The sequence below is a fragment of the Heloderma suspectum genome, chromosome 3, assembly GCF_057233095.1.
Source record: "Heloderma suspectum isolate Gila_16-S chromosome 3, 16-S_ref, whole genome shotgun sequence".
Taxonomy (NCBI): Eukaryota; Metazoa; Chordata; class Lepidosauria; order Squamata; family Helodermatidae; genus Heloderma; species Heloderma suspectum.
The window spans coordinates 219433928-219455472 of NC_139460.1; the positions used below are offsets into that span (position 1 = coordinate 219433928).

A 21545-nucleotide genomic window follows, 5' to 3' on the forward strand; every position below is an offset into this window, starting at 1 on the left:
AGGAGTGGAAAAACAAATGCATCATCCACAGAGACCACCATTAATGGAAGTGCTAATAGAATTACATGGCTTTTGATAGAATTCCAACCTGATATTGACAGGTGATCTAGTACATGGGGGGCATATATAGCTCTAGGCTTCTGTTATCATTATGTAAAGTTCTTGTTCTTTACGCTTTTCATGTTATTTCCTTCGAGACATGGTTTCAAATACAAAGTGTATTGTCCGAGTCATATAATTATGAATAAAGCAGACTGCATCTCACAGCTGTTACAACTCACAACAGCATTTAATTTGACAGTAAAGTCTTATTGTTTCCCCCTCTTGGTTCATGGCCAGCATCATAGGTAGTATTAGTGATAAAGCAAATGTCTCCCCCCCACATTCCTTTGTCCTGGATGAAGGTGTGGGAGGGTAATTTCTGCAATTTGGGCAAGGCTCTGTGAAATCTGCAGCACTTTGAGGGGGATTACCTTTAAACTGACATTTTTTTAATGAGGTGGCAAGGATTCCTTTTGTTTTTCTTCCTTCCACTTAACAAAGCTAACCCATCGCTATAAACAAGAGCTTGACACGGAGCTCTGTAGCTGTGCTGCCATTCTTCCTTTGCAAATAGGGGCCATGTCTCATGGGAACTATGCCACATTATCACATAGCATCCTTCCCATAGGTCATGATCCCCTGTTTGCATAGGAAGAACACCAGCTTGGCTGCAGAGCTCTGTGGTCTTTGCAGAAACAGTTTGGCTTTGTTAAGTGGAAGGGGAGGGGGGTATGAAAAAGTAAGCTTCCCACCTGAACCTTCCTCTTTCACTGGATCATTTCTCCCAGTATTAAGGAAGGTTTCTCCCACAATCAGTCTGCTGAAATCACTGAAATCCACAGGGCCAAACATTCCGTTCAGGACCAGTTAGTATGAAATGTGAGGAGTGTGTTCCTGCCGCACCCTTGCAGTAAAAATAGTGTGATCAGAACAATATGGGTGCGATACTGACTTGTATGAATGGTTCAGCCAGTTGAATACAATTTCCTATAAGGTCAATGGGGAATTAGTTGACCAGAATTGTGGGGTTCATTTGCATCAAGGTTGCAGGGCTGCGTCAAGAGTAGGGAGAGAATAACTTCGCTCATGCTGTGGGGGCTTCCCTCCCTGTCCTCCCTACTGTACCCTCAGAAAGTCACTCCGAAGGGTCATATTGGGTATTCATCCCCTCCTGACAGTAGCATTACTCTTCTACTCATAGTGGTTAGAGTTCAACTGTTCTCAAGTACCTATGAAACACTATGAATCCCCAGATTGCTAATATATTTATGCTATTAGCAATACCAGTGGGTAATGCAAGGTTTCTAAAGTTTCAAAACATTTAAAATACATGTATAAAGGTCACAGATCAGTCAGATGGATATGGGAAAGTTAATAGATACAGCGCCTCCCTGCTCTTACCTATATGTTTGGAAGGACTCCGCATGCCCATTGGAGAATCCCTTTCTGTATGTAGATTTTTTCCTTCAGAGGATTCTAGAATGGAATCCTCTGTGTAGAGAAAGCTTTGTGTTGTACCCAGCATAGTCCATGATGAAGGCTGCACTAGTCAACAACCTCTGGGGGCAAATCACAAAGTCAGATTGCATGAGTTCCACTAGATAACTGCAGTACTAAGTGGCAGCTTGCATGTGTGAATGATCTATCACAGGACAAGCTCCACAGGTAGAGCTGTAATATCACTTTGAAACACAATATTTTTCAAAGGAGTCAGTTAATTTATTCTTTGTTACATCATCAAGCATGGTGAAATCAATTGATAGGAAAGCAAATAAAGGAGTGTGTATATGTGAAGCAGACCAGAACTTGCATTTAGAAGGAACCAGGGAAGAGATTAATAGAGTGGGAGACATGGCAGCTAGGAGAGGACTACCTTTCTGGCTGTATTCTTTCCTCTCTTTCTAATCCATGTTAACCTTAGTATATGCATGTGTGTATCTGTGTATGTGTGCGTATGCTTTGAAGGTAATTGCTTTCAAAGATGCTGGCTCCCGCTCAAATGGAGTTGGTTGTATTGTTCAGTTTTAGTTTATCTGAGCATGTGGTACTTGCTGTATCAGTTGTATTTTATAAATATTGTAAGCCACTTTGAGGACTCTAGTTGAAAAGAGGAATATAAACCTCATAAATAAATAAATAGCCTCTTTATCCACTATGCATGCTCAGAGAATAATCTCCGCAGTTGTACAGCCATGTAGTATCTTCCTCTTTTAAGCAAATGATGTCTTTCTGAAGTTTCTGTCACACAATATAACCTACAGCCATCCTGGTTACAAGCTCCAAACAGCAGGCCTTTGAAAATAAAAGGTATATACATTATCATTATAATTATTATATTTATTTTTTTCCTACCTTTTCCCCAATACTGGGACTGAAAGAGGTTTTACAACATTAAAAACGTGTACAGTTAAAACATATAAATAGAAATAAGTTAAAAATATAATTAAATCATCAATAATATTAACATTGTATAAAATATCAGAATTTAAAAAGACAACAAACAATATAAACCATAGTATCAGTCTCTCATATACTCACAATTCTAGAGTAACTATCCCCAAAGGCCTGCTGGAACAAAACCTGTCTGTGAAAACATACCAAGGAGGGTGCCACTGTCTCACCTCCCTGGGAAGGGAGTTCCAGAGCCTTGGGGCAGCCACCGAGAAGCCCCTCTCCCCTATTTCCACCAGGCAAACCTGTGACTGCAAGAAGGGCCTCACCTGAAGATCTCAGGGCACGAGCAGGCTCATAGGGGAGAATACGGTCTTTCAGATAACCTGGTCCTGAGCTGTATAGGGCTTTATAGGTCATGACCAGCACTTTGAATTGTGTCTGGAAACAGACTAGGAGCCAGTGAAGTTGTTTTAGCAGAGGGCTTGTATGCTCCCTGTAGCCAGCCCCAGTCAGCAGTCTGGCAGCAGCTCTTTGAACCAGCTGAAGTTTCCAAACACTCTTCTGAGGCAGCCCCACGTAGAGCGCATTACAGTAATCCAAACGGGATGTAACTAAGGCATGTGTCACTGTGGCCAAGTCAGACATCTCAAGGAACAGGTGCAGCTGGCGCACTAGCTTTAACTGTGCAAATGCACTCCTGGCCACCGCTGAGACCTGGGCATCCAATCTCAGGGCTGAATCCAGAAGTACACCCAAGCTGCAAACCTGTGTCTTCAGGGGCAGCGTAACCCCATCCAGCACAAGCTGAATCCCGATTCCCTGATCTACCTTTAAACTGACCAGGAGCACCTCTGTCTTGTCTGGATTAAGCTTCAATTTGTTCGCCCTCATCCAGTCCATTACTGCTGATAGACACTGGTTTAACACCGGAACAGCTTCCTTGGAATTAGATGGAAAGGAAAAGTAGAGTTGGGTGTCATCAGCGTACTGGTGACACCGAACGCCAAAACTCTGGACAACCTCTTCCAAAGGTTTCATATATATGTTAAATAGCATGGGGGACAAAACGGAACCCTAAGGAACTCCACAGGCCAATGGCCAGGGAGTCAAACAGAAATCCCCCAGCACTACCTTCTGGGTCTGCCCCTCCAAGAAGGAATGGAGCCACTGTAAAACAGTGCCTCCAAGTCCCATCCCAGCGAGGTGGCCCAGAAGGATACCATGGTTGAAGGTATCGAAAGCCACTGAGAGGTCCAGCAGAACCAACAGGGACACACTCCCCCTGTCTAGTTCCTGGTGTCGATCATCCACCAAGGTGACCAAAGCTGTTTCTGTCCCATAACCGGGTCTAAAGCCAGATTGAAATGGGTCTAGATAATCTGTGTCATCCAGGAATACCTGGAGTTGGGAGGCCATCACACGCTCCAATATCTTGCCCAGAAATGGAATATTGGAGACTGCCTGATAATTATCCAATATCGTGGGTTTCAGGGAGGGCTTTTTTTAACAAAGCTCTCACCACCACCTCCTTCAGGCAGTCTGGAACTCTGCCTTGACTAAGGGAGGCATTAACCACTCCCCTTACCCACTTGGCCAGTCACCTCTGGCTGCTTTTATGAGCCAGAAGAGCAAGGATCTAGAACACACGTGGTGGCTCTCACCTCTCCCAGGATCCTGTCCTAATCCTCAGGCTGTACACATTGAAAAGTGTCCAGTCTAGCAGTCCTGTGAACGAATTAATCCCATTCAGAATGCGAAGGGGAGGGTGACTGTGAATGTAATATCCTGCCAAGCAACATCAGGGAAGTGGTAAGGAGCAGGTAATAAGAAACTACAGCTTTCCTGGTTTCTTAGACTACATATCCCTGTATGGCTTTATACCCTGTCATGCTTCTTTTCTGACCACTCAGTAATGGAAGAGTCTGTAAGGAAAACAACATTTTTTTATGCAGAGGTCAGATAGATACTAAGAAAAACCTGTTTACTTTGGTCCATACAATTTTTGTGAAATGATCTTAGTCAAAATTCTGTTACTGGCATGAAAATTTGTTACTAATTATCATACCACACGCTAGTCTCTAAAATTATCCTTCACCAAACTTTTTAAAATTAAATAACTTTCTGATAATCTGAAAAATCTTTGCAAATAAGGTTTGTTAGACACTGAAATTATTTGATTTGCCATACATGTGCTTTTTATTATTTTAAGGATAAGCATTTACCCTGAAGTAATGCCGGTAAATCTGAACCACTGGCTACTATGAGAAGCAGAACTACCTTTACTTTTTTCCTACTAGTGGAGAATACATTTTGCCAGAGGCATGACTAAGTGAAAAAAACTGAACACTTGATTTCAGCAGACTAATTAATTACTGAATTAAACATTCAACTTTGCTGAAGTCAGAATCATTATTGAAAATGAAAAACTGGGGAAAATTAAAAAGTATTCCTAATTTCATTTATATTGCAGGCACACTTAATACTTAAGAGAAGAAAAGACAGCCTGAATGTGTAATGCAGGGGTGCACAAGGGTCGCGTTGGGGCCACATTGGTAGGTTCATCACACGGAGCTTTTATCCTGATATTGAGATGGCTCTGTCATGGAAGTTTGTGGGCTCTTTAGATGATGTCATTACCCCTCAGGGTATCTCCCACCATTTTCCCCAGCCTATCCCATGTTTAAATCACCAACATTCACTGGATCATGGAGAAAGCAAGAGAATTCCAGAAAAACGTCTATTTCTGCTTCATTGACTACGCTAAAGCCTTTGATTATGTGGATCACAACAAACTGTGGCAAATCCTTAAAGAGATGGGAGTACCAGACCACCTTACCTGTCTCCTGAGAAACCTGTACGAGAGTCAAGAAGCAACACTAAGAACCGGACATGGAACAACCGATTGGTTCAAAATTGGGAAAGGAGTACGACAAGGCTGTATATGGTCGCCCTGCTTATTTAATTTATATGCAGAGTACATCATGAGAAACGCCAGGTTGGATGAATCAGAGGTCGGAATTAAGATTGCTGGGAGAATTATCAACAGCCTCAGATACGCAGGCGATACCACCCTAATGGCAGAAAGCGAAGAGGATCTAAAGAGCTTCGTGTTGAGGGTGAAAGTGGAGAGTGCAAAAGCTGGTTTGAAACTCAACATTAAAAAAACGAAGATCATGGCATCTGGCCCCATCACTTCCTGGCACATAGAAGGGGAAGAAATGGAAGCAGTGACAGATTTTACTTTCTTGGGCTCCAAGGTCACCGCAGACAATGACTGTAGCCATGAAATTAAAAGACGCTTGCTCCTTGGGAGGAAAGCTATAGCAAACCTAGACAGCATAGTAAGAAGCAGAGACATCACCTTGCCAACAAAGATTCGTATAATCAAAGCTATGGTTTTCCCAGTAACAATGTATGGCTGTGAGAGCTGGACTATAAGGAAGGCTGAGTGCCGAAGAATTGATGCTTTAGAACTGTGGTGCTGGAGAAGACTCTTAAGAGACCCCTGGACTGCAAGGAGGTCAAATCAGTCCATCCTAAAGGAAATCAACCCTGACTGGTCATTGGAAGGACAGATACTGAAGCTGAAGCTCAAATATTTTGGCCACCTAATGCGAAGAGAAAACTCATTGGAAAAGACCCTGATGCTGGGAAAGATTGAAGGCAAAAGGAGAAGGGGACGGCAGAGGATGAGATGGCTACATAGCATCACCGATGCAATGAATATGAACTTGAATACACTCCAGGAGAGAGCGGAGGACAGAAAGGCCTGGCGTGCTATGGTCCATGGTGTCATGAGGAGTCGGACACGATTTAACAACTGAACAACAAATCCCATGTTTTCCCCAAACGCAAAAAAATGTAGTATTTTTCCCAGCCCACAGAAGAGGAGCACCCTGACCTTCACGTGAAATTCTCCCATAGTGGAAAAAGCTGCTCTGTCTGCCTGCTCTGGGCGTTTGTTTTCAGTTGCTGGGGGCATGGTCAGGATGACGAAGGCATTGAGGATGGGAGCAGGGTTGCAAGGAAGGAGACCCGAGCAGATTTGACAGGCGTGAGGGCAAGAATCTCTTGCTGATTGCATCTCCTGCCTCTGTATTTCTCAGTTGGAGGAAGAAGAGAGTAAAATGCCTCCCTGCAATGAAGGGAGACACATCTGATCCCCCACCCCACCAAGCTCAGAAGCAACATCCTCTGTTGTTTCAGAGCACCCTATTAAGTTCAATGGGGCGCCCAAGAAGTGTACCGAGTGTTGCAAACTTACGGGTGATCTTATTTCTACCCCACTGAGTTCAATGCAGCTTACTCCCAAGTAAGTGTGCCCAGGATTGCAGACTTATACCGTGGCATTATCTCTTCTCAGAAGTAAGTCAGGGGTTTCCTAGGGGCTGTGAGAAAACAGTACAGCAGAAGTTGAGCTACAAAAACAAGAATCCCCCACCCTCCTTTGCACACATGCTAGAGTGGGAGGAAGGCACTCCCTCAGTTCAAACCATGTGCGTGCCATGTAAAGAAGCCCTTCCTATTCCCGCAAAGAAACCAAAAGCAGGAAGCTCTGGAAAGCATGTGGGGTTTTGCACGGGGGGTGGGGGGGTTGCTTACTGTAGAAACACCCTGGGAGTCTGTTGGGGTGGCAGGGGCCATATGTGTGTCCATGCATGTTCACACAAATGCACATTCACATGCAACTCTCTCTCTCTCTCTCTCTCTCTCTCTCTCTCACACACACACACACACACACCATTCACTCATTCAAATCCCAACTCCTGCCCAAGAGCATTTCAGAGGCCTGACAAGTGCTTTGATCAGATAAAACCAACACTCCTCCTTCCAGAATCCCCAGTTCTCAAGCCATCCAGGAATCCTGGCTCCCTCCTCTTCTTATCCAGTCTCTTGCTGAAGGATCCTGACATACCACTCTCTGCTCCTTGGAACTACTTTAAGGGGGGGAAAAACACAGAGGTGGGGGGTGCTCTAGGACCAGATGCTATGGTTCCTGCCATAGAAGCCCCCTTCCTAGAGTATCCTACGAAGCTGGCAGGAGCCTTTGAGCCTTGCTTCCTAGGATACTCTGGGGATGCACTTGGAACAAGACATCTATGGCAGGAACCATTGTCCCTAAACAGTTCTCCTTTTCTTTCTAGTTTGTTTTTATTTTTTTCCCAGGGGGGCTTCCAGATATGGTTGGGGAGGTTGCCTGTGGGCTGCACTTTCTGCATGCCTGGTGCAACATGTGTGAGTCTGTTTACTTTATTCCCAAGGGATTGAATCCAGATTTAGATTGGGCTGGCAGAAGTGAACTACCCCACTACCTCCTCCACACAGCAGCCTCTCTAGCCCCCTGAAAATGCTAACAGTGGGTCAGGGAACCACCCCGATTAGGGTGAGCTGTTGAGGGGGTTAGGGGCACCCTCCAAAAATCAGTGGAAGCACCCTCTGTTAGCAAACCCTTCTGTCAGTGGAAGGCAGATCCTGAATCCAACGAAGGACTAGTTTTTCCCCATAAAGTCATGGCATTTATTTTGCTTGGGCACAATTTTGTCCTACGATATGTAGGACAATTGCCTAAGGTGTTGGATTGAACCACATCTTCTTGAGTCAATTTATAATGCCACACTGCAGTCTCCAGCCTTCCTTGGGAAAATACCTGTTTCTGTGGAAATGAGATCACTGTCAATGACAGTGGCCGCCTATTTTGGATCCATTATCAATAAGATAATTGTTGCAAATGTAACTGGATGCAAATGTACTTCTGGTTCACACATTTCTTTTCCCATTCATATGGAGCACATGTGTTCATTTTTTTCATATGATACATTATGAGCTGGTTTGCATGACATGGCAGTCCACCATGGCCCATGGGTTAATTTACCTATGGGGCTGTTGTGTTAGGAATTGTCATGTCATATGAACCCAGATGTCAAGGGTTGTTTGAGGGTTAGACAACCTTCAGATAACCGTATAACAAGCTGCTGCCTGGGTTCGCACAACATGAAAACCCATGGCAAACTTTGGGCATCTGGCACAATCAACATTCCCCATGGGTAAATTAACCCATGATGTTATTTTAGATATCATATGAAAGGTGTTATACAAACATATATTTTCTTGTAGACCTCATGATATGAATAACAATTCTATAGAGTTGGGTTTTTTTTTTTAACTTGATGCCCTGCTTTTCTATATTTACATGTACTCAGAGTGGCTTACAGGTTTTTGTTTATAAACATTAAATAATAAAATGACACCTTAAAAGAAAATAACTGTCTAGAAATAGTCAGCTTAATATTATTTTAATATATATGAGGGGAAGATATCTAAATGGCCGAGTAACACAGAAAACTAAAAAGTATTGCCTAATAAGTAATATCTTGCACTCAAGGCTCTTGGTTTCCAAGCACTTATCTGGAATGATCCAAAAATTTGTTTAGGATCTTTCTTTATTGAGACCTGGGCACTCAGTGAGCTTCGTGTTTTTAACAGACTGAAAAAGTGAATCCTCAAGTCTATAGTTAAGCAAGGTCAGTCTCATTTATGTGTTGTTGCCAGCAGAGTTCAGGCATTGAATCATAAACTTGAAACAGACAAACAGGCTATAAATAAGTTGTCTGATTGTCAAGAATATACTTGTATTACCACTATAGAACTTGAAAAATTTGCTGATTATGACAGATCGTGACAGAAATTTTAATAACAGTCTAGAAGTTACTCTGATTAATTTCATTTGTTTATTGTTGTGATTCTTTAAGCACTAAATTAATGTCTTCCTGACAGGACATTTCCTAGTGTAAAGTCTACATGGACAGTGTGGAAAAGCCTGCATGGATAGAGCAAAAATTACTCTTTTGAAATATTGTCATTGTGTGTTGGAATCTTCTCTGTCTTTGCTTTCTGGGGTTAAAAGTAATTATATTTTCATTTTAACTGTTTCTGAACACATGTAAAAATGGGAGGATTTTCTTCTCCCTCAATAATAATATTGTTTTATTACTTCTTCCATGGAAAGGATTAATACAACAGAGTTGTCCAAAGCAGGAAATGTGTACAATGGCCAGCAGATGGTGTATGTAGGGCCACTTGGTACAATATTGTGCTAGAGTCTTCTTGTGGCTGAAACAATTTTTAGTTAACCTTTTTTCACCAACAAAAGTTGATTAACACTAGGGAAAACACAAGAGTAATCAAAAACCTCATAAAATGAGAAGCTTCTTAACACAGAGAAAATGGATCTGAACAAGTAAATGTGGCAGGTAGTTTCAACATCAGCTTATGTGTTTCCTCAGGCAAGCACACTGTACTACTCAAATCACTGGAGAAAGGAGAAAGAAGTTAAACACAATTATTTCTGCCCTGTTGCTTCCCTGACCTCCATTATCATTTACTTTATTATATTGGTTTTATAATCCTTTTCCCTGTGAAAAAGTGAGAAAAGACCGTGAAAATTGTAGAGATGCTCCCAAGTACTCTGTTGCACTGACTATAGCCCCCCCCCCGCCCCAATTGCCATTTTAATTAATGGATGGATGGTTTTCTTTTTCCCTTAAATTGCCCTTTTTGCCACTTGAAAACTCATAAAGCAGAAACAGAGTGAATCAAAAGAAAAAGGAGGATGTATAGGAAAGGCTAAGAACACATTGACAAGTCAGTATTACGTAAAAAAGGATAAACCACAGAAGATGAGCAACAGTATAAGCAATGTTATATACAGAGAGAAGTATTTTCTTTCTGACGTAGATTCTGTGTTATTTGACTGCTACTAGTAAATGGGTCTAGAAATTTAATGTGCACACATGCACACATCTTTTTCAGAATGGGCAAATCAGTTTATTTCCAGTCCATGTTATACCCATATGTGTTCATCTAAGACTTTCCCATCCCATTTCTGCATTAACCTGCAATTTTTTAACAATATGCATGAAAGTCGACATTTAAATAGTGTATTAAATACGTATTTTAAAATGTATTTCCCCTCTAAATATGCATTTCTAAACTATGTTTTTCTGCAAAATACACTATTTAAAAACATACCTTGATACACTTTTGAGCCAAGAACTGAATTAACTGATGGGTTTTTTTTAAAAGGAAGTAACAACAAATATTGCAACGTAGTCCTAACTGAGTAGTCTTAACCTTGCTGAATCTCTCCCATCTTTATTAAAAATTATTTTCCCATTTCATAAAGAAATCTGAAATGCCATCTGTGACCTGGTGGCAGCATAACAGTAGTGCCATTTCACCTGACCCACACTAGGGATGGGACAACCAGTGAGTCTCGAGCTCATTGAGGTTCCCAGAGTTGCACTCTGAAGCTTGGTCTGCCTTGGTCCTGTTCCCAAATGCAAGCTTTTCATATTAGTATTCAAACAGGAAAATATGCATTTTTAAAAAGTGTGTAGCCAAATGCATACATTTCCTCAATTGTCTAAAGTATAAAAATTTGTATTTTCCCCAAAATGTGTATTTTAAAGTGCAAATTTTTCTAGTGAACACATTTTGCAAATATGATTGTATATGCAATCATATGTATATGCAATATGCGGGAATATGCAAGCTTTGCCTGAAAAATATGTTTGCCTTAGGTGGCACAAGTTCCAATGTTAAATGAACTGAACTTAAATTCTCGTACATCCCCAACCCACACAATATTTGCTGCCTTATCTGATTTCTCTTGTAACCTCAGGCTTGTGATATGATTCTTTCATAGCCAAAATCACTAGGCAGCCAACTTTGTCCTTCTGTCTCCATCACAGCCATTTCATGCACTTCTTTCTCCCTATCTGCTTGCCATGTTATAGGTTATCAACATAAGCATCATTAAGTAATTATTAGAGATGCCATTGAGTTTTGTAATTAGTTGGCTTAGAATGCAAACCTCATCAATTCATAATACTAGCCTTAAAATGAGGCAAACATTACAACCACAGAAATTATTTTCTAGCTTATATTTTAATCTGAGCTGGTGAAGAACTCTTTCCCCTCTGCCATCCACCCACTTCCCTGACTGCTACTATAATGGCCACCAGTAGAAAAAGAGAGAGGTGGCTCTGGTGTGTACAGGTGTCAATGGTACATACAGAAGCTGAGGTGGGGGGAGGGTTTGTTTTGGGGGACCCTAGTTCAAAATACCCCCGTTCCCACCCTCCCCATCAGCCCTAGAGACAGATAGATTAACACTAATGATCAATTGTTAGGAACACAACTGCAGAGTTGCAGAGCTCTCCCTCATGGTGATGAATAACACTTGGTACTATAGGCAGTGAGCAGGCCTGGGAGCAAAAGAGTGTTCTCTTGGTCCTCCTTCTTTAGGAATGAACCCCATTTCCTTTGGTGGAAGATGAAGAGGAAGCCCTGTTGCTATGAGGGGGAGGGATGAAAGAGAGCTCTATTTGGCTCCCATTTTGAATCAGTAGGCAAAGTAAGGACATATGTGAGCAGCCGGGGGAACAAAGCCCTGCTTAACAGTGGAAAGAACAGTGGAAAGAAAGGGAAGATAACTCCTTTAGCTCCACCAACTTGTCCAAAGTCTACTCTCCCCTGCCCCACTGTTTCTAATTAAGTCTTCATAGGTGATCGTGTATCAAAAGAGAAGATATGGTTTTGTTTTTTTAGTTAAATGAATACTTCATATGTATTCTTCATACATGGGTAACACTCCATATGCATAGGTATTAATAATAAAGTTGGGTAGCGCCTCCTTTTGTTCTTCCGAATGATAACCTAAGGTTGTTATGCTTTAAATGAAAAAGTTATCTCCTAATTGCACATTATTGCCAACATCTTATCCTAAATCATGATAATCTACATTGTTAGCATAGTTAAATAATAACCCTATTAATGGTCTTGGGAGACTAATTGCATCCAGTTGGTGGCTATAATGTCTTTATGCTTAAGTATAAACGCTTTTAGATATAAGACACTCATTAGCATTGATTAAACAGTGCCGATGCAAATAACTGCCAGAGCTATACAAGCCCCCAAAGCAGCATTTGTTGTTTTCAAACAGTGTTCGACAAGACCTCACTAAAACATTAATGAAAGCAGATTACATCTTAAGAGGAGAGAACAAAAAATATGAACGGGTTGTTTTCCTTATCTTTCCTAAGCATATGGTTTAACTTCTGCATTAGAGAGGTAGCTCTTTTGTAGATGTGAGTCCGATTGGTCTAGTGCACCAGTGTTGGACTTGGAAGACAAGAGACCTGGAACACAAATGGACAGACAGAGATGATACTGGAGTTAAATGGGGCCATCATCATTACAACATCAGTGTATTAATAAACAAATATTTATCAACCCAAATGAACTGTCCAATCAACAGTATTCTGACAACATGGAGAAAACCTCACCATCACCTGTGCTTCAGTCCAGTCCAATGTTCTAGCTTGTTCAACAGGGAAAGACCTATTTTTCCATTTCAGCTTCATCCAGACTCCCATTTACACAGGCCCAAAGGCATGCCACTAAATAGCCACCTGGCTATATCTTACCAATGGCAATCCCAGGAATCATGCAAAGGCAAGAAGAAGATACTGCCACATCAATTCCCACCGGCAATTACAACTCAAATGTCCAGGCTATTCAGTTTCCCAGCTAGACACCACATCCTTCTGGTGGCATGCAGATCATTTGATCTTGAACAAAGAGGAATATTTCCTAGGTACTAAGATTGCCTTCTAATATCTAAGAATTGCTGGAAACAATTAACAGCTAAGGTGCAGTTCCTGTGATGGACTGACCAAACAGTAGTGCTGCGATTCTTTACAAAATGCGAGGAAAGGATAGAAATAAATTTTAAAATCTACCCCAAATGTTAGCAGAAGAAAAATATTTCCTTATTATCCAAATGGCAACCTTCTGACTCAAGTTCACAGTAGAGAGCCCTGACAAAATACCTACAGGAAAATAGATGACAGGCAGTCCCACCTGTTTTCCTGCTTTGGGGACTCCAAGGAACAGGAACAACATTCTGATGGCCAGCAAGTTTGGTGTGATTAGCTGATTGTGTGAAGAGGCTAAAGACAATTTGACCACACTGGTTTTACCACTCACTGAACTATGAGAGAGAGAGAGAGAGAGAGAGAGATGTCCCTGGCATGGTTAAAATGCACTGCTGAAACACATTGTGCATGAGGCGATATAAACATTCTTTCTGTGTTTTTTGACGACACATGCAAGTCATTTGATATTGCAGTCACTGAATGAAGATGGATGTGAAAACTTATTCTCAGTATGGAAAGGTACTGAATTTAAAGAGTATTAAAGACCTAAAGTGCATGTTTTAACTTGAATTAAGTGTTTGGATTAACATGTCCTAGAGTGTGTGTGTGAGAGGGGGAGGGAGAACCCAGAGTGTGTGTGTGAGAGTGGGGGGTGGGGGATAAGTACTAAAGGAAAATATATTTTCTCACTCAAAATCGTATTGATTGTAGGTTTGACTGTCTTCCATACACTTTATTTCCTCCAAACATAGTATTTGTTTTTAATCCAAACTTGCATATCTGCATTTTTACAGCAACGTTATATAAGAGCAATACCATACCTTTCTTTAAACAGTGTTCTTCAGTGAGCCCCAACCTGCTGTCTGAAGTGGTACAGAGCAGAAAGAGGTATATATTACCTCATCTCTTTTAAACTCTGGTTTGAATTGACTTTATTCAGCTGCGTTTGTTTGTTTGTTTGTTTATTTATAACATTTCTATCCCACTCTATATCATTAAGATCTCAGGGCAATGTACAGCTAAAATCAATTTAAACAGTATAAAACAATAAATACCTTTTAAAAATGCATTTCCAGTTCTTCTGGTTTTTATTGTTTACACATGTGGTTTATTTAAAGTTTGTTTTATAATTCAAGGCCCAATTGAAGGTGCTGGCTATTACCTATAAAACCCTAAATAACTTGGGACTGGGATATTTCAAGGATCACTCCCTTCCTCTCACATGAACCTGCCCTTCTGGGACCTTGGACTACGTTCCACCACCAATGCATGTGTGATCGGTAGGGACACGGGACAGACACTTTTCTGTGGCAGTGCCCCAATTGTAGGGCTTCTTTCCAGTGAAGGGCCTGGTACCCTCTCTGTTATCCTTTAGGCAGGCAGTTAAGGGCACATTCCAAGACTTATTTCTTATACAAGACTTTTAATGTGTTTCAATTTTACCTATTGGGGGGGGGGGGGTTAAATGTTGGTATGAATGCTCTTGTTAATTGTATTGGTATTTTATTGTTGTTAACCTTGGGGACTCTTTTTAGAGCCAAAAGGCACTATGGAAATGTTGTATATGTAATGTAATGTAATAAAATGGGATATATAATAGGTAAAATAATATAATTTCTTAGATTGATCTGTTTGTGAGAACTAGCACTTAGATAACTATGGGATCCGGAGCAGGGTTAGTGGCCTTCAAAGATGCACTGCTTGTTGTGAAGGAGGTAACCCATGTCAGCAATAGGCAGAATCAAACAGCGGGTTCTGCGAGATCTGGAATAATGACTAAGCAAAGGCTGAGGCTCAGCTGAGCCCTTAAACAGTGTTTCAGTTTTTTATACCCTCTAGCTTCATCCCCAGCTGAGAACTGGCAGATCTTAAAAGGCTCAGAGCCCTAGTGTGTAGCCCCAGCTTATAACAAAAGGAAATAGTCTCCTTTGTTTACCTTATGCCACCCCAGCTGAGGTTCACTCAGAAGTGAGAGATTAGGATTGTTTGAAAATCCTCCGGGAGAGAGGCTTCCTATTGGTGCCATTGACTGTGCCAGATCTGGGGGGGGGGGGGAAAGCCAAGTGTTGGGTCTCCTCCTTCAAGGAAGTCCTGGGATTGATTCCCTTCACATTCCAATGTGCTGGTTTCCTCCTCCTGTGATATCTGGGGCAGGCCTCTCCTCATTCTCATTGGTAGAAGTTCCCGCCACACGTTAGTCATTTTCATATGCCTGTCAGATAGTGGATAAGACTCAGTATCACTCAGTTCAGTTTTCTACATTGAGGCATGATTCATTATTCATCAGTCACACTGCATGGTTTTCTAGCTTTTGTAGTTATTAGAAAGAGATGAGGCAGAAAGTGAATAAAAGGTCATAATATAATAACATCCAGGACAGAATGGTCATCTCCAGGGAGACAGTGATAAAAAATAAAGAAATGTAAGAAATGTAAATAAATACATGTAAATGCAATAAATCAATCAATATAATGTCAATAAGAAACACTGAGGACACATTTCTCATTTTGAATATTCCATTCACAAGCTAAAAGGAATGAAGGTTACAATGTAGCTTTCTTCTCTAGTTGGCCATGCCCCTTATGGCCACCACAACGACCTCCCAACTTGTGAGGAAGACACAACTAGTAATTGACATACATGCTTGAAAGGATCAAAGTTTGACCCTTGTGCTTGGATGGGACAGTTCAGGGGGCATGACTGTACAGGGTTCCAGGACATGAGAAAGTAGGAAATCCTTCTTGACTTTGGATACTTATTCTTACATATTTTAATTATTGATATTGCCTATTTTATAATGAATTTCAAAAGTTATGTTAGCATTATTGAAATAAGTTGTCTATTTGTGTTGTTTATTTGTGTTATAATATGTTTTAAAATGAATTCTTAGTAAGCTGTTCATTGTAGACGTATTCTCATATTGGTGTTCTTCTGTGGTGAGCTGCTTTTTACATTTATCTAGGAAAGTGGCACACAAATCAAAGTGGTGTTGATTCTGATGATTTCATTGCCACCTTCTCTGTTGTAATTATATTATTTGTCACTATCTATTCAATTGTAATTTATTACTCCTTCAGTTTGCAGTTGTACCCAGACTGATGTGTAACATACTCATCAACCTCCTTTTAAAAGTTTCTTAAGCCAGCTGAATTGCCAGCTTATAACTTGCAGTTTGTTGACAAAAGTTTTTCTAGGTCTCCATTGAAATGGCCCTTATGTAGAGCAAGCTCAATACTTCCCACACAATGTTATATTATTGTTCCACTATTTTCTTTCATCACCAACATCATGAATTCTACGTTTCTTATCTTTCCAGGAACTGTGCCTTCAGGGGAATAAGCAGCACTGGGGCTTTTCAACCAAAATGGACCAAAATGGACCAACAGCCTCACCAAATCACCTGTTTATCTTGACAACTGCAGCAACACAGGCAAAATGGGAATGAACTGAGGGTAATCTTGATTATCCTTGTTTTATGACTTAGTTGTAGAGTAGCATGTTATTGCCAAACTGATTGAACAAAATGAGACATGGCATGTGATTGTGGACCAAAAGGTAGGGGTGTGTGTGTGTGGAGAGAGAGAGAGAGAGAGAGAGAGAGATTAGTGAGACTGAGAGTTCTTGAATCTCATGAAGTACTTGAGATTGAAGTAGTAAGAGCAATATAAAATGAATTGTGTTTCTGCATGACAAGATAGGTTAGATTACTAGTACTTCATGTTGCTTTGACAGAACAGGCAAATTTCCAGTAGGGAATAAATAGCCAATGCTGTGTAACCTCAAGCAACAACAAAAGCACCTTAGTACTGTCATGAGCCCCAAGATTGAATTATGTCTGAAGAATGTTCTATTTACCTTTCCCCCCTGAAAATTAGAGAACTGTTGATTTGAAAAGACCCTAGCCAGACCTAAGATATTCCTAACTAATCATTAAATGCACATCTTTCGTAGGCAGCTTCTTCTGTTAGACAAGTACTGTCATATCCAGGATGATTTTATTAAAATGTTGTATAAACTTGTTACATTAGAATTACTGTTTGTGGCAGTAGGGAGAGGAATAACTCTCTATATTCTTTCCTGGAAACTTAGAAACATCCAGATGCTGTCTCTTTTCATTCTACCCCCAGTTCATGTTTGTTTGTTTGTTTTTTCCAGGCTAAACTTACAAGTTCATTTTAAGTTGTCCTCATATATTACTTTAATGATATCTCTCTCTTGATTACAGAATTTATCACTGACAAAACATGGCTATTATTTATCCATTGACAAATATTTTTATATATTTATGCAGACATAGCAAAGCAATGCCTAATCATACCAAACAGCTAAATGTAAAGAGCTTATCAAAAATGTGATTCAGGGTATTGCTTGGATGCAATTTTATTTCCCCTGTAATGATTATGTTTTATTTGTTAAATGCATCAGTATTTTTTCTAGGTTTAAAACATTGGCTCTTTAAAGAGGAATTGTTCTTTAGAGCTTTGGAACACTCCCAAATGGGCTGTGTCCACTGAGTCCAATGAAACAATGAATTTTTATAGTTACTACTGCCTTAGTGGATGGCAGGTAATTACATAGCATCAAGGAGGAGGTTGCTCAAGGTTCATGTATCCTATAATTCTTCACTATCTTTCCAATGCAGACATTTGCCCTAGAGGATATCGAAAATTTTATGGTGTTTCCTCTGTAAAGATTCTACCACTGCAAGTGAGTTATGTTCTCATTTCTGCAAAGGAGAATGAACAACACTAATGTGATTTTGGACGGCAGATTCATTTTCAGAATGATGATGATGTGTCCTTTATCTTTTAGAAGTTCCTTCTGTGCAAATCTGAGGCAGATGAGAAATCATTCAAATTGCTTTTCAGAATTTAACTTTGAAACAAATGTTGTCTGATGTAACTGCATTTTAAGAAAATGCAAATGAGCATCTCTAAGTAAGTTTTGGTTGCTCTGAAGATGCTTGTGGGATGTGGTGAGGACTATGGCTTGGAGTGTGGTAACAACCTTGCTGTAGGCTCCACCTCCAGTCCCTGATTTATGAAATGAGAAAGAAAATTTGAACTGGGTCATTATTTGCTATGCATAACCTTTTGCTTGGTTGAATCAATCTACATCGTAGCTGGTGTCAACTCTGCCTTTGCCACAGTGTCTTTACTCACAGCCAGGAGACTGCGTGACTGATGTTGGTGAAGTCCCATGAGAAATCCTATTTATAAAGCCAGTACCAGATCTGAGATACATCAGAACTTTTCAGCCAGCCCATCTGGAAAAGCAATAACTGACAGCAATAATACAGCTACAGGACACCTTGATTAAGCAATTTTTAAAAGCAACATCCTCCTAGAAGGATACTTATTAGGAGAGACGAAATGTCTTTTCTTCGCTGCTCTTAGATTTTAAATTGAATCTATATAGCCACTGTCACTGTTTCTCAGTCATGAAGTGGATCTTCCTAAGGAGGAAGATTCAGTGACAGTCCAAGTTGCTGTCACTGCTTAGCATGGAAACAAATGCTGCTTTTGGGAGGAGGAGGAGGAAGAAGAAAGGGAGCCAATTAAGAATCTCAAACGTGATTGACATATCAATAATTTTGTGCTAAGCTTCCACTTTACTGTGACACTACTGTGTCATGAAAAATAGAAGGAATGTGCCATCCAAATTGGGCGGAGCTCAGCCACTTTGTGAGTGGACACATATCCAGCATTTGGGGATTTTTACAGTCAATGTAAATGGAAGAGTCACATCACATCTCTCTGTACTGCATGAGATACCCTGTTTTAGGATAGGAGCTGATCCCTTGCTACACATCCAATTCCATGATTCTGTGGGGGGGAAATGACCCTTTCCTATGACAGAGACTAAAGGTGAAATTATCTAATGTGAACCATAAGCCTAGCCTGGAAAATCTTTGAAGAATGGATTATGCAAGTGAAAGAAAAAGACTAACCTCATTAGTGTTTTCATCACTCTGGGCACTAAAGTGTCAAATCTCTGACGCTATGCAAGATACGTTTTCTTTTGCAGACCAGCCAAATGCATTTTGAAAACCGTAGGCTTATTTCATTGATATATTAAAATAAGACCATAGGCTTATTTCATCGATATATTATATGTGAAAATCAACGCTTTAGGCATATAAAAAGGAAGTTGAATACTGACATCTGCACAAGAGAAGTGCACTTGCTGAAATCACACCAGATGCTTCCAGCTTCTAGTGCTACCAGTCAAAAGGCCCTGTGCAGCTATTTTGTCTTTCCCTCCATATGTGGCTAGAAAAACAGAAGCAGCAGCAGGGAAATACAGCCGTGTTACAAATGGCAGATGACGTTGTCTTGACCCCCTGCGAAGTCTGTATTTGGGGCAAGGTGATTGCACAGTAAAGGCCTCATCTGGAACCCCCCACTGTATAAATGTACCTTTGTGCATTACATGCTATAGTGCATGTTCATTGTGATCCACAGTGTAGCCTTTATATTGATATCCTTACAGATTTGTACATGGTTAAGAAGGGTAATTTGATCTACCAAAGATATTGAAACATCTATCAGATGCCTGCCCTTTCAGTTTTCAGAATCCATATTTGTCAATGGAAGAGTGTAATAAGCATGCATTTGTCATTCTATCATAGAGTTCCCACCTCTGCTGAAATATCTCCTGCAAAGAACAGTCCACAGCCTCCCAGTGCAGTCTGTTCCACTGTCAAACAATTCTTACTGTCACAAAGTGTTTTTCCTAATGATTACCCCCAATCTGCTTCCCTGCAATTTCCACCCATCAGTTCTAGCCCTGTCTTCTGGAACAATAGAGAACAAGTCCTCTCTCTTCTACATGACAGGCCTTCAGATATTTGAAGACCACTAGCATGTCTCCCCTTAATCTTCTGTTCTGCAGGCTAAACATACCCAGCTGTTTCAACCATCCCTCTTAAGACTTGGTTTTCAAACCTTCACCATTCTAGTCACCCCTCTCCGGACACGCTCCAGTTTGTCAGTGTCCTTCTTATAATGTGGCACCCAGAACTGAATTCAGTTAATCACTATTGCCATGTGTTTGTCCTATGTAGCTGAGCTATCTGCAGGATGCCAAAAACATGTGGACAATAAGAGTTCAGTAAACAAAAGTAAGATTATGTCATGTTCATTGTGTTCCTCCCTTCTTCTGTTGTCTTTTTCACTGTTGATTGTGAGTTCCTTTTGGGCGGGACCTACCTATTTCTTGATTATCAAAATGCTAGTGCTGCTAAAACTAAAAACTAAAACACACACACAAAAATCTGTTTTTACACAATATTGCAACGCCATAAGTCTTCAGTGACTTCAGATAATTAGGTATCTTATTTAGATAAGTGAAACTGAGACAATGATGGACCTACTTTGTAGCAAACTACTTAAAAATATTGTTTTCCCTGTTTGGCTGTATGTGAGCAAACTTTGAAGAACTTTGGGGGTTCTGAAGTGTGAAATGCCCTGAAGATTTTGTTAGATACACTCATGTTAACTGTTTTAAAGTTCCAGATTCAATCAGAATGGAAAGAACAGGCACTGAAGCAGAAGCTTCCTGGAGCTTTTTAGTGTGTGTGTGTGTGTGTGTGTGTGTGTGTATGTATATGTATGTATGTGTATGTGTGTATATATATATAAATATATATATATATTAGCCACATCATGATGAAATTTTGATAAATTATGTATTCTCTCTTTTGTACTAATCTAGGACAGAAACTGTCCTAGATTTCTGGGCATTTATGTAGTAATGCCCCTGAGGAGCATGTGCAAACTCATTACACAGCTTTCTGTGGTATAAACCATTAAAATTAATCCAATGAGGCCTTTTGGAGCCATACGCAAAGTCCCATAGGTTTTTAAAGGTCATTGAAGGGGTCATCAAGCTGAACAAGAGTCTTTCAAACACTCTCAGAAAGTTAGGCAATAGAGTTTGAGTATGCATGGAAGCTCCTCATATGTATTGTTCTGTGCATTCATGTAAAAGAGGAAGGGTAGGTAATAATTCCAAGAAAACCTGAAACAATGGTTGTACACACATTACTTTGATTGAAAGGGCTCCATTCAACTGAAGGGGCAGCAAGGTCATATATCTGTCCTTGACCCTGACATTGCATAGCTTCCCCACCTCTGATGTCTATGTATTGAGCACGGATATCTACAGTGGAGAAGCCTATGTGTATAGAACTCTGTGGAAGCTGGAATCCTGTCTGACTGGGCCTCCAGCTCCCATGGAAGCCTATAAGCATAGGCTTCCCCATTGCAAACACCCATACTCAGGATGGGGCTAGGAAAGCCATGATAAATTGGGATGGGGACAAGAGCACAGCCCTACTCTCTTTAATTGGACTAAGAAGAGTTCTGTATCACAATGTGCACCACACCA

The 21545-nt window shown here is 40.6% G+C and overlaps 1 protein-coding gene across 3 annotated transcripts in view; it reads left to right on the forward strand.

Annotated features, from left to right (window-relative positions):
- PCDH15 (protocadherin related 15) overlaps positions 1–21545 on the forward strand; it is a 1185684-nt gene that overhangs the window by 396292 nt on the left and 767847 nt on the right. For all 3 annotated transcript variants that reach the window (XM_084845696.1, XM_084845694.1, XM_084845693.1), the window contains one exon: positions 16471–16606. The gene's annotated coding sequence lies outside the window, so the exon portion shown is untranslated. The remainder of the gene's footprint in view (positions 1–16470; positions 16607–21545) is intronic.